Raw genomic sequence first — 14,392 nt, forward strand, 5'->3', positions numbered from 1 at the left:
GAACCTTCCAGATAAGAGCCCTAGGGTGGGATGGAGCTTGCTGCAGGATGGGAATGTGTGTGTATAAAAAACAAACAAACAAAAAAAAAAAACAGTTTTTTAAGTGGGAGAGACTTCAGCATGCTTCAAAGCTTTTAGAAATAAACCAGTGGAGAGGGAGGGAGGGAGAGGGAAACAAAGTACAGTGGAGGAATGGGGGGAGGAGGTACGATTCCTATAGGGCAAGCTTCTGAACCTCTGCTGCGAGCTGGAATCTCCTGGGGAGCTTTAAAAGATGGCCGTGTGGGGCCCACCCCCAGGGACTCAGGTTTACATGCTCTGTAGGTGCAGCCAGCTACCCCAAGGGATCCCAGTGTGCACCCAGCACAGAGAAGCACTGTTTGGCGTGAGGAAGTCTAGGAAGGGAAGGGTGAAGGGCTGCAAGTGGGTGCGGCCTGCCAGGGGCCCAGGAGGGTCCTTTTAGCTGCGACTCACATTTGGGAAGGGCCTCAGATTTAGAATTCAGATGTCATCCGAAAATGTATTCATACAGATCGCCACTGTATTTACATGGGGCTGTTAAAATCGCTCATTTGTTGTGTTTAAACGTTCACGATAACTGCATTCTTGTTATTTTCGTAACCCGGTTTTGGCGAGTTTTCTACCTGTCCCTTTTCATGAAAGTAGCCTGGGTCTCTCTCAGTGCAAATGGGAAAGATAAAGGAGACCTCATCTGGTGGCTTCTACTTTGGGAAGTAAAGGGAGGGTGTTGGAATTTGGGGAGAAGGGAGAAAGTTTAGGGGAGTTGTTGCAGACAGTGGTACAGAGAGGTGATCAGAGAAATGAGTGGGCCGGCAGGGCGGGGTTGGGGGGCCTCTGAGACTGCCGACCTGGATGGCAGTGGGACCTTCCCCCCTGAGTGCTGTCCCCAGAGCTTACCCAGAGCTTGTGGTTTACCCAGAGCTTTTGACAGACAGTGGACACACAATGGCGAGGGAAGTGAGGCACTGAGGCAATACGGTTGTTGAAATGGATTGTGGACTCCACGTTGGGTTAGGAGGGAATGGAGAGAGGGAAGGCAATGGCCTGGGAGAAGGTGGAGACGCTGGCGAGGTCCAGGGGGGTCCGAGGGGGTGTGTGGAACCAGATCGCGGCCAGACCGGGGTGCTGGAGTTTGGGGCCTTGGCGATGGAGCTGTCCGTCACTGTTGGTGGAACGGCAGTGGTGGAGGTGGGGTGGGAGGTCAGTGGAGACCTAAGAAACCACATGCAGACGTGTCTTCCACGTGGATGCTGAAGTCACAAGACAATGACAGGGCTGTGGGTGGAGAGAAGGACTGGGGGCCGGGAGCCAAAGTCTCCAGGGACTAAGAGGAGTGGCCAGGACAACCGCAGGGCTTTGCCCAGAGGAAGGAAGAGTCCTTTTCAGGAGGGGCAGGGGCTGTGCTCCTCCCCTGTGTCCAGGGAGAGCTGGGGGAGGCAGAGGAGGGGCCGGGTGGAGAAGCCGGGGAAGTACAGGGTGTGAGGGACGGTGCTATGGGGCAGAGACGCAGTCAATGACGTGAAAGGTTTCAGCTGGTGGCAGTGGTTCTCCACATGTGCTTTCTCTACCTGCAGCAGTGACACCACCTCGCACTTGGGAACTTACTCGATATGGAAATTTTCAGGACCTGCCCAAACCTACTGAGTCAGTTGGGTGGAGCTCAGCCATCGTCTGTAATGAGCTTTCTGGCGATTTTGATACAAGCTCAAGTTTAAGACCCACAGGAATTTGGTGCTGGGGGAAAACATTCTGTTTCCCTTTATGGAAAGAAAGAAAACTGAATCCCGAATGTATCGTCCCATGAAAAAGTGGATTCTGTGTGGGTTAAAACCTAAATGTGTCCAGAAAACTATGAAGTTAATAATATAAAACGTTGACAAGTATCGCTGTGACCTTGGGGCAGGCGTGAATTGCTTAAATAAAATTTCGAAAGCATGAGCCATAAAGCAAAACAATCGATTAGTTTTATTAATCAGAATTAAAGATTTCTGCCCAAGGATAGATACAGTGACAAGATTAACAGGTGACCAGACTGGGAGACTGTATTTGGGACTTCTCAACCTGACAAGGGACTTAATACCTAGATTCAGACTATATTAGGAACTTCTGCAAGTCAACAGGAAAAAGATGGGACTCACGTGGGGAAAAAGGGGCAAAGATATCAGTAGTTGATTTACAAAAGGAGAAATTTAAAAGCTAATGAACATAGGAGGAGATGTTAAATGTATTAGAAATCAGGGCAATACACATTAAAGCAGTTTTAGTGATAGTAGCGCCAAACTTCCAAACTGGAAGCAACCCAAAAGTCTATCCATAGGCGAAACAAATTGATGTTCACACAATAAGTACTCAATGACAAAAAAGAATGAGCTGTTTTTTATTAAAGTATAGTTGGCATACAATAGTATACAAGTGTCAGCTGTACAACGTCATGATTCAACATGTATATGTCTTATGATGTGATCACTACCCTGTCTAAGTATCCCTCGGTCACGGTGCCAAGTTATTGCAATATTATTGACTATATTCCCGAGCTGTATACGACATCTCCTTGGCTTGTGTATTTTATAACAGGAAGTTTGTACCTCTTATTTCTCTTAATCTTTTTCACCCATCCCTTCACCCCCTCTCCCCTTTGGCATCTTTGTTCTTTGTTTCTATGACTCTTTTTGTTTTGCTTGTTTGCTTGTTTCAATTTTAATTCCACATATAAGTGAGATCATTGGTATTTCTCTTTCTCCGTCTGACTTATCTCACTCAGCATAATGCCCTCTAGGTCCATCCACATTGTCGCAAATGACAAGATTTCGTTCTTTCTTATGGCTGCGTGATGTTCCATTGTTCATATGTACCACCTCTTCTTTATCCATTCATCCATCAGTGGGCACTTAGGTTGGTTCCATATCTTGGCTATTGTAAATAATGCTGCAGTGAACATAAGGGTGCATATATCTTTTCAAATTAGTGTTTTGGATTTCGTGGGATACTCAGAAGCAGAATTGTTAGGTCATATAGTTGTTCTATTTTTAGTTTTTAAGGAATCCCCATACTGTTTTCCATAGTGGCTGCACCAATTTACAATCCCACCAATAGTGCATGAAGGTTACCTTTCTCCACACCCTCACCAGCACGGGTTATTTGTTGATTTATTGATGACACCATTCTGACAGGTGTGAGGTGGTTTTAAATGGCATTTCCTTGATGATTAGTGACGTTGAACATCTTTTCATATGCCTGTTGGCCAAGAATGAACTATTGCTATAGCTCTTAGAAACATTATGCTTAGTGAAAAGCAGCCAGACACAAAATAGTATATACTGTGTTTCCATTTAAATGAAGTTCTAGAACAGGCAGAAGTAATTTACAGTGACAGAAATCAGATTTGTGGTTGTGGGGGGCAGGGAGGGGAGACAGAGGGCAAAGGGCACAGAGAAATTTTGGGGGTAATGGAAATGTTTCTTATCTTGATTTGGGTTGTGTTTATAGGTGTATGCATTTGTCAAAACTCATCAAAATGTGCACATAAAATGTGTTAAAATATTGTAGTAAATTATACCTTGGTAAAGTTGATTCTTAAAATATGTTATTATGTTTATAACATTTAGACTGGAAATATTAGACAGCTGGATAATGCCAGGATTTGGGAGGGTGCAAGGGTCCTTGGCTGGTGGCATGTGGATGGGGTCATATCCTGCGAATAAACTCAAAGAAATTCTCACATGGCCCATAAGGTGGGAGACAGGAAGACATTCACTGCAGAGTTATTTATGGGTGTGGGGAGTTGTGGGGCATTTGGGGGTCTGTTCTTGGTGCAGTAGATGGGATACCTTGGAGTACGATGCAGCAACTAGAAGCAGTAGATCAGAGGTACCCAGAAAGCATGGATGGGTCTGCGGAATAAAAATACTAAGAAGTAGAATTAGTATAACATAATGCCGTTTATGCCATTAATTAAAAATACAAAACAGTCCAATTAGAAAATGGGCCAAAGACTTGAACAGACGTTTCCCCAAAGAGAAGCGATGGATGGCAACTAAGCACATGAAAAGATGCTCAATATCATTCGCCATCAGGGAAATGCAAATTAAAACCACAATGAGATATCACTATACACCTATTAGAACGGTTCAAATATAAAACGCGATAACATCAAATGCTGGCAAGGATGTAGAGACACTGGACCTTTTATACGTTCTTGACGGGAATGTAAAATGGTACAGTCACCCTGGAAAATAGTGTGGCAATGTCTTATATAAAGCTAAACATGTACTTACCGTAAGACCTAGCAATGATACCTTTGGGGCATATATCCCAAAGAAATGAAACTTACGTTCATACAAAACCTGTATGTGAATGTTTATATCAGCCTTGTGTGTAACAGTCAAAAACTGGAAACAACCCAAATATCCTTCAAAGGGCCAATAGTTAAACTCTGGTATACCCATGCCATGGACTACCACTTAGCAATAAAAAAGAAAGAACTAAAGGTACACACAACAATCAGGGTGTATCTCAAGGGCACTATGGTTAGTGAGAAGAGCCAACCTCAAAAGGTCCCATTTATATAACATTCTCAAAATGACAAAACTATTGAGGTAGAGAAGAGATTGGCACAGGGTCCTGAGTAGGCGGAGTGTGACTCTAAAGAGTACCAGTTCTGTATCTCAGTTGTGGTGGTTGTTACACAAATCTATTCATAAGTCCTAGTAGCATAGAACTATACACACACACACACACACACACAAACACATACACACACAAACACACAAATACAATAAGGGCATGTGAAAACTGGTGAAATGGAATGATAAGGTCTCTAGTCTATTTGACAGTGTTATACCTACAAATGTCACTTTCTTGGTTTCGCTAGAGTACTGCACGTTCTGTAATGTCGCCATTGAGGGAGCTGGATGAAGTGTTCATGGGACACTCTGTACTTACTATTTTGTAATGTTCTGTGGCTCTATAATTATTTCAAAATAAAAAGGTAAGAAAAAAAAGCACATGTATACAATTCTACAATACACCCTTGGCAAGGACGCATAGGAACAAAAGCATGTATCTTCACCGCCTTAGAGCGACAGCCTATAGGGGAGGGAGTCGGGGAGTGGACAGGATGAAAGGAAAGAACAGCTCCGTTCCTCAGGGGACCTGGTGCAGACCAACGGGGATGCGTGCTGGAAACTGAGGGGATTAACTCAAGCCTCTCCGCACCTGGGGTCCACAGCCAGGAAGGGAGGGGGTGGGGAGGAGGGGGACCAATAACAGGGAAGATAAGGCCTGTTTTGCAATATTAAAGGTGTCTCCCTTTTTTCAGTGGGAGGCTGGAAGAAGGTTGGAGGAGGAGGAGAGGCAGGAAAAGGGAACAGGGAGAAGGAATGGAAAAGGGAGGAGAGAAAAGAAGGAAGAAGGATGACCTGGAGAGAAAAGGAGGGGAGGGCACGTTGTTTTCCTGATGGCTCTGGGCTGGTTTGGGGACAGAATGGGTCCGGGTGGCCTAAGCCCCTGGAGCTCTGAGGCGCCTTGAAGGCGCAGATTGCAGGAGTTCCTCTCTGCAGCCTGTGCTCCCCAGGAGGCGGCCGTGAGCTCTGGGTTCTGTTCGGGAACTTGAAAGTATTGAATTTGAGCACATCCTCCTGCCCCCAGCCCCCAGCATTGTTTGGAAGCCAGAGCCGAGAACTTGATTGCACGATGGTTACTACAGCCAGTTACACACAAGAGAGGTCCACTATCTTAGCTATAAAACTCAGTATGTTTTGCTCCTAATTGGATGGCTGTGAGGTGGAAGGAAGCACACGGAGAAAAAGGCAGTAATTGAGGAAGCGTGTCAAGGCTTATTGATAAGGATGCTTATCTGGGCATCACTTACATAATGAACAATTAGAAACAAGTTAAATGTCTAATAATAGAAACTTGGTTAAAATGTGTACTACATTCCTGTGGAAAGGTTACAAAAGAGTATGTACTAAGTAATCCTTTTTCTAAAAGATACAAATGTATAACTGCCCAGAAAAGAGACAGGATATTCACCAAAATAGTAACACCAGTAAGTTTAAGTCTTGTGCACTTTACGTCTAAATTTTATAAATAAATAAAAGTTTTAGCAAATATCAACACTGCTGGTCTCTGGGTAGAGTGAAATTATGGGTGATGTTTTTCATTGTGTTTTTCTGTTTTCCAACTCTTTTGTAGTAAATATAAGTTCACTTTTGCAGACAGACAAAATCATCGCGTCTTTCATTTTATGGGGGAGGCCTGTCCGGGGAGTAGGGCAGCTCCCTACCCAGCTCCGTCTGGAAGGGAGGGGTGTGGCAGAGGAGCAGTGCCACTAAGCCTAGCGTGGCCAGGGAAGATGCTGGCATGTACCTCTGGTTTCTCTAGCCTTTTGACCCACCAGCTCCTGCGCTCAGCTACTTCCATGCCCAGACTGGTTGTTTCAGGAACCGCCCAGAGAGCCACTGTGGCTTTCCTGGAAGACAGCAGAGTTTAGGATGGGGGACGAGCCAAGGTCACTTGATAGATGCTAGATGTTTATATTTATAACCGTATCTCTCCCCTCCTGCACATCTCCGGGTTTCGTCTCCCTAGCACAGCGCTGCCCATTGCACATAGAGCCGCAGCACTGCGGGGGCGGAGCCGTGGGTGGTTTCGTGCAGGGTGGCTCTGCTACTCTCACTTGCCTCCTACCGTAAACAATACTACCATTATGGAGATCTGACCGTGTGCCAGGTGTGTGCCTACAGAACTGCATTGCTTTTTACCACAACCTGTGAGGTTCCTACTGTCCTGATGTCCACTTTACAGATAAACTGCAGGCTCAGAGAGGTTAAGAAACTCGCCCTAGGTAACACAGCCAGTCAGGCGGTAGTAGTTCTAGGATTCCAATCCAGGCCCGCTGGATTCCAGGTAGTGACACTGCAGGACCCAGGTCAGATGAGGTCAAGCCTTCCAAGGTCAAGGAGGGCGCAACCCCATAGACCCCCCGCGGTCTATTGGGGCCGCAGAGCTGTGGTGGGGCCAGGTCCTGACTGGGGGATGGGCGGATAGCAGCAAGCCCGACACCCGGTGGGCGGTTGGTAGAGGCGGGCGTGGAGGGGGGAGGGGGAGCCTGCAGGGCACCTCCCGACAATTCCCGTAAACACTGGCGGGGCGGGGCTTGGCCGAGGCCCCGCATTTCCGGGGACGCTGAGCCGGACTGAGAGTATCTGCGGGGACACTTCAGGTCCTCAGGGAGGGCGTCGGGCAGGCCTGGCAGCCGGGAGGATCCTAGGGACACTGCGGGAAGAGGGGGTACGCCATAGAGCTAGCCCTGCTGTGGGCAGTGGTCACGCGTGGGTCAGGACACTCTCAGGTAGGTGCAAAGGGCAGGGTGGGCGGGATCAGGGCGAAGTCGCAGGCACTACCACCGCCGACTTCCCACAGGGCTGTCTCCGAGAGGGCGCCACCCGCACGCACGCTCTGATGGGTACCGGTGCCCGCCCCCGGGGTAGCCTGTTGCCATGGCAGCACTGGAAGCTGGGCCCACTTTCTCCTGGCCACCGGGCCTCTGCACTGATCGGTTTAGCTTATCTGACACCACCCCCTCCTCCCATACCTGGAACTGAGAGGCAGGAATCCTGACCCTGGAGGGAAATCCTTTGGAATTTGGGAAAGGCCTGGTCAGAACGGTCCTGGGTATGACCTTTGAGTTAGGCTTTTTGTCCTGGCTGCTTCTCTGAGTGACAAGGTGGATTTAAGGGTTAGCAGGGGAAGTAAGTGGGGATCCTGGAAATGAGTGGTCTCTAGTGTCCTCCCCGGAGCAATTGTGGTCTGGCAAAAGGACTCAGGAGCCCTGGGTCACCCTGGGAAGGTCATCAACGTCTACTCACATTTCCCCACCTATAATGTATGTGCTTTGACTTACAAATCACAGAATTATTGTAAAAGCTGAATGCCATGAGGATAGGGAAGGACACAATTAAAAACACATTTTTTCCCCCAGAAGATGCTTAAGACTTAGAAACCCGTGTGGTCCCACCCCTCATTTTCATCAGAAAAACTGGACCCAAAGAGGTTAAATTACTTTCCAAGATAACACAGTGAGTTGGGTTGGACAGAATTTGAACCCAGTCTCCTGACTTCTAGGCCATGGCTGGTTCCTTTGGTGACTATTCTTCCCGAAGCGCAGGGAAATCTGGGCTCTGTTTCCTTGTGACCTGGGTCTCAAGCTTTCGGTGACAGGTGATCTAAAGACAGGGACATTGGCGACAGGTGGAATAAAGATGGGGAATGGAAGGTGGAGGTTTGGGGAGAACCTCAGAGAAAGTCTCTGTCCCTGGTGTAGAGGGCCTGTGCCTTGGGGCTTTGCTTTCATGTCATATCGGAGTGGATTGCCCTAAAGAAATCCCCCGGAGCCGAGCATTCCCCAGCTATCCAAAATGCCATCTGTTCTGAGACCAAAAAAATCTGTTGAGACTATACGAACAAGAAACCCTTTGGCTGCCTTAAGGCAGGGACTGGGACCTCTCACATTCGGGAGGTGCCTTTTCCTCTGAAAAGGATAAAAGGAAGGCGGGGGTGGGAGTGGGGTGGGGAAGAGATCCAGGAAGAACACTTGAGTAAATCATTTGGAAATGATTTGGGATGGTCAGTCAGCTAGAGCAGAAAACTCATTTATTCAGCTAGTAAACATTTACTGGGTGCCTGGTATTTCCAAGCTCTGCCCTGGGGGCTGGAGATGAAAAACCTGAGTTAGGCTGGCCTGCTGCCTGCACTCAGGGAGCTCCTGGAAGCAGAGCTAGGAAGAGAGGGATGTGATGTGTAAATGAGTATTTCACTCCCGCGTAGCGAGTGCCCTAGTGGAAATCTGAGCAGAGGGCAGAGGGAACCCAGAGGGGCAACTCCGGAAACCAGTTGAAAAACAGCACGGAAACTGGTTGAAAAACAGCAGGATTGGAGCCTGTGAAACCTGGGAGCACGTGTGCATTGCTGCCAGCTGGGCCCTGGCCACTACCTTTGTCCGAGAGACAAAGGGATGAGTGAATGTGTCCAAAGAGAGTGGCAAGGGTAGGTACTCTCTGCAAAGCAGAGCTTCAGGGATCCTGATGGAGTTCTGTGAAGGCAGCAAGCCTGCCAGTTTCCTGTCATTTCATCAACGCTCAGGAGGCACCATACGCACCAGAAATACTTGGGAATGAAAGCAGAAAGGGAGGAAAGGGACATGAGACAGAATTATCCGGAGGATGGCTATACCCTGAGACGAAACACTGGTTGAAATTCCAGCTGTAGATGAAGTATCCACGTGGGTTGTAGAATCAGATCTGTGTTCTGGTCCCAGCCTTGACTTACCGCTGTGTGATCTTAGCACGTCCCTGAACCTCTCTGTGCCCCTGTTTCTCATCTAGGAAGTGGGACTATTATAATTCCTAGCTCCCTCTGTCAGGAGAATTGAAAAATGATTGAATGTAGAACGCTCGGCACGTGCCACAGTCACCATAAATATGAGCCTTATAAATGTCAGCTGTGCTTCAGGTGGAATAGTTTACCAAATAATTCATGTCGAGGTTGCATAACTTTTCCAAAGGGAGGTGTACTTTCTTTTTACCTGACAAAGGCTAATTTTCAAGTTCCCTGTGTCTGCAGATTAGCAAACCTGAAAGAAAGGCTTTCCACCTTTAGGGGCCAGCAAGCTTTTTGAAATCCGATGAAAGCTCTGATCCCTCTATCAGAACCAAACAGCCTATCATTGTTGGGGTTCAGTTCACAGCTCCCTGAAGCCCATCCTGGGGGTTAAGGGGCTCCCTTCTCCATTGCTTACAGGCTATAATGAAGGAACTAAGGCGTCAATCGTGGGAGAAGGGCCTGGGAGGGGTGAGGTGAATCTGCTCCCTTTTGGGGGGAGGGTCTGTGGGGTCCCTGTGGAAACCATAGGTGGAGAAGCTGGAGATAAGCCTGTGTGGCTGGGTAGGTCACGCGCCAAGTCCAGGCCCTTTTGAACCCTCCTCCTCTGGGGTCCAGTGGGGCCCACCTGGAGCTCATAGTGGCCTCTGGCCCAGCGTTCACTCCCAGCCTGGGATGGCGATGCCAGGAGTTAAGGAGCCACTCCTGTGTGTCTGGTGTGCAGAGCCCTGTCTCAGCGTGGGTCGTTGGTGCCACCCTCATACCAGCTTTCTGCAAGTGTTGTCTTCTGATGCCATTGATTTAGGGTGGCAAGTGGACACACGGCCACAGGGTGGCAAAGCGGGGTGATAGCGCAGACTTGGGAAATGCCGGAAATCAGTGGGGTGCACCTGTCCACCCCCCAGTCCCCTGACGGCTCACCTGTCTTGGCCCACTTTGCGGGCAGCGCTGGAACCAAGAGCAAGGCTCTTGGTGTCAGAGAAAGCATGGTAGCCACCAGGTGACCCGAGGTGACAGGGAAACTACAGGGGTCAGACAGCCCCTCCTCCTCGGGGAGGGGCCTTGCCTCCTAAGAGAAGGTTGTTCCTTGGGGTGGAGGAAGGGCTCTGGCTTGGGCTTCTCTCCCTTCATGAGCCATGGCCAGGGGCCTGGGGCTCAGAGTGGGATTTAGGGTGAAGGAACTTGGTGGGCAGGTGGGTGGTAGATTCCTGATTTCTTGGGATCTTGGGAACGGAGGGTCCTCAGGTCTGATAAGCCAGACTGGAAGCCAACACGCTCTCCTAGACCCTCAGGCTTCTTGCTCCCCACCCTCACCTGGCCTAGGTCACCTACCTCCCCCTGTGAGTGGCTGCAGTGGCTTCAGGGGAAAGACAGTCACTTAGCAGTCACTGTGTGCCTGTTGGGTGGCAGGTGCCAAACACCAGCCAGGCAGTTACCCAGGCTCTGGAGGCCCCCGCGTGAGCGGGCCTGCGGGCACAGGCTGACACCCCTCCTTGAACTTGTGTTGGGGGCGGGGAAGTGACAGTGGCAACTTCATGTTCTACCGTGCCCAGGCAGGGACAGGTTGAGCCCTGCTGGTTGCACCACAGCCCCGTGGGCCAGGGGGTCCCCTCCCAGGGAGTGGCCAGCTCAGGCCTCAACAGGCCCCAGCAAGGGTGGCGCCAGGGCGGGTGGCGGGTGGCGGGCTGCTCACCACAGCGGGCACACCCCAGGGCCTGGCCTGGGCGACTGGTTCCTTTTCTCTATAAGAGTTGCAGCCTCAGCACTGAGTTTGTAGGAAGCAGTTGAACCTGAGGGAGAGCCCAGAAGGGGTCCTCGGAGCTGAGCATCTCAGATGGTTAAAAGTTATTGAGATGGTGGCAGCTCAGGTGGGTGAGGGTACCTGGGAGTGTCCTAAGTGTGGCTTTGGCTGTGGCACGTCCACCATGTACCAGCGCTCACACCAGCTCTCCTGGCAGCCCATGGACCTCGGTCAGTGTTCCCATCTCACAGGTGTGGAAACTGAGGTTCACACAGGTTGTGTGGCTTGCTCCCAGTGCACCAAGGAACGGCTGGTGCTGAGATTCTTCTGACGGAAGAACCAGAGTGCCTGACCACTGGCTTCTACCACTTACCAGAGCAGGAAACACGAGGGACCCGTGGAGGGGAATACAATTTGGGGAACAGAAATGAGGCCATTGACACTTATTGCCAGCCCCTGGTGAACCGTTGCCTGTGAGATCTGAGGCTGTATTGGTGCTGGCCCAGGAATGCCCTCTGCTGCAGAGGGTATTGCCCCAAGGAGGCTCTCAGCCACCAGAATCTGGAAGTCACTGGCTGATTTAAAAGCACACACAGGCTGTGCCAGCTGGTGTTGTTTCCTCATCAAAATGTATTGACGCTGCAGCGGAGTGCTGCCCAGCCCCCGGGAGGAGACACCAGCAGCGTGCCAGCCAGTGCGGGGTGGAGAGCTGCAGCTGCAGACTGGCATGGCAGGAGGGCTCAGGGCGATGCGGGGATGGCGGCAGGGGGCCAAGGCCTGGGGAGCTGGGCCCTAGCCAGTGTGTTGTGAGGCTTGCTGGGCAGCCTGCCAGCCAGCCAGGGCCCGGGACCGGGAGGCCTGCTGCTCCAGGAGGCAGCGGGTGGGGCCTTTGGGTTCAAGCTCCATTGGGCTTGGCAGGAGGCCCCTCCCCCACGGCCAGCAAACAAAGCAATGACTCCAGAATAGAATTGTGGGAGCTGCAGAGCCAGGTTCCCCTGGTGGGAATGACAGCAGGCAGGTCTGGCTGGGGGCCACCTGGCAGGGGCCATCCGTGCCTGGCCCGCACCTGGGCAGAGGCGGTCCCTATAGACGATTAGTGAGTATTGATTGCAGGGCAGGCTGGCGCGGGCCTAGACTGACCGTTCCACGGCCAGTCTCCGCGCCTGTGTTCACTGGCCTTTCCTTTGTACCGAGCAGGTTAGAGAGGCAGTGCGCACATGTGCTCATTTGCTTTATATTTTTAACCCTGTTCCTTTTATTGGTAGCCTTTCTCCGTTCTCTTCCTTCGCTCCCTCTTCTCATTTTGTTTTCTTCCACCTGATCCTAGAGGTGAGGTGGTTTTTTTGTTTTGTTTTGTTTTTTTCACCTTTTGGGTTCTTTGCTTCCCCTCCCCCCGTGATGACAGGTATACGGTACACATTTACGCACAGGAAAATGCACACATCTGAAGTGTGTTCCCAGCTCTGAAACATTTTAGCATTTGTATACAGTTGGGAAACCAGCACCCAGCTCAAGATACAGACAGACGATCTCTGTCATCCCTAAAGTTTCCTTGTCTGCCTACGAGGCATGTGCCCCCTCACCTGGCATCTCCTCGTGTGTGTGTGTGTGTGTGTGTGTGTGTGTGTGTGTGTGTGTCTGTCTGTGTTTGTGTCTGTGTGTCTGCGAGAGACGGGCGGAAGGTGAGGATGGGAGGAAGGCAGGACTGTGTGAGAGAGCATGGAGGAAGAGGGCCAGGCAGCTGATGGGGTTATGCTGCCGGCGGGGAGGCACGGAGGAGGGTGCTTTTCTCTTCGGCTCTTTCTATATGCTCTTTCCAGGCCGCCCCTGAACTCTTTATAACGGACTTTCTGGCCGAGAAAGACTTGCTCATGTCCAAGAGTGGAAAGGGGAGCAGGGCACACGGCATTGGCTTGGGAACCACACTTTAGTGCCCACGGGAAGTCAGCTCAAGTGAGGTTTTTCTCTCAGCTGTCCTCCGTTTTCTCCAGTCTGGGAAGAACAAATTGGCGCACTAATGGAAGACGGGGCAGCCCACAGGGGCCCAGGCCACCACGCTGGGGGCATGGAGTGAGGGCTCCTCTCCAGGACAACAGTTGGGTCCTTCATTTTGTCAGCCCCGTGGAGGTCCTGTGGGAGCGCTGTGCTTGGCACAGAGGCTTCCAGCGGTGGAAGACCTGTCACTGTCCCCAACAGGCTTGCCACCCACTTGGCATAAGACATACTTAAAGCATTTGAATAGCTATGAGCGGAATATAATTAACCACCAAGCGAGCTGCTTCAGCCCCTGCCTCCTCTCCTCAGGGATGAGCAGAGCAGTCACGCCACCCTGGTGTTGCCAAGACACTAGGACAGGCCAGCCTGCTGCCCTATTAGGAGTTACCTGCCAGCGGGCTGCCAGCACGCGCCGCGCATCCAGCCCTGTCCTGGGCGAGAGCTCGAAGCAGAAGACAGGCAGGCTCGTTCCCTGATCGCAGCATGATTTCTTGCCATTTTTTTCATAAGATTCTTATGGATGATATAGAGAAATAGGGGCTGGACGGTGCGGTGCAGGTAGGAGGACACCGAGCCAGCTGCTCAGCCTGGAAAGGACATTGACCAGGTTTAACCGTGATGGAAGGCTCTGGTGGCACTCGGCTCTGATTCGGGTCCTGTCTCACACATAGCACCCCCCCCCCCAAATTTATAAAATACCCATAGCTTTTCTGTATTAACCAATTGTTAAAACTGCCACAGATGCAGTCACACTATTTCTAACACACACACACACACACACTTAATTATAGTTGACAGTGTTATTCTGCTTCAGCTTCAGGTGTGTAGCGCATGTCTTTTCAATTTCTTAAAGCCGTTCCCCCATCTTTTTTGCCTTTCATCAGACTGACCTTTTGGAAGAGTTCAGGCTAGTCGTCTTGGAGAGTGCTGGCTGCATCTTAACTGTGTCCTCATTGTTCGATCAGAGTTCAACACTTGTGACCAGAATGCTACAAGGATTGACGTTGTGTATTTCTTGTTGCATCACGTCAGGACATAAATGATGGCAGGAAGTCCCGTTACGGGTGATGCTTCTTTCAACCACTTGGTTAAGATGCAGCCCCAGAGCTCTTCCTTAGGGACTCATTTTCCCTTTGGTACGTCATCTGTGGGACCCACTTTGATACCTTGTTTACATATAGTTTCCCAACAATCTTCCACTCACTGGTTTAGCATCCAGTAATGACCCTTGCTTGAATCTAGATTTTCCAATTCTAT

At 50.3% G+C, this 14,392-nt stretch overlaps 1 protein-coding gene across 15 annotated transcripts in view; it reads left to right on the forward strand.

The window, feature by feature from the left end:
- Positions 1 to 14,392, forward strand: part of SEMA4B (semaphorin 4B) — a 74,280-nt gene that overhangs the window by 33,486 nt on the left and 26,402 nt on the right. The window contains exon 1 of one of the 15 annotated variants that reach the window (XM_019718028.2): positions 7,199 to 7,372. The exons of the other annotated variants lie outside the window; for them this stretch is intronic. The gene's annotated coding sequence lies outside the window, so the exon portion shown is untranslated. Of the gene's footprint in view, positions 1 to 7,198; positions 7,373 to 14,392 lie in introns of those variants that run through there. 15 annotated transcript variants of the gene reach the window in all.

The sequence above is a fragment of the Rhinolophus sinicus genome, linkage group LG13, assembly GCF_036562045.2.
Source record: "Rhinolophus sinicus isolate RSC01 linkage group LG13, ASM3656204v1, whole genome shotgun sequence".
Lineage (NCBI taxonomy): Eukaryota > Metazoa > Chordata > Mammalia > Chiroptera > Rhinolophidae > Rhinolophus > Rhinolophus sinicus.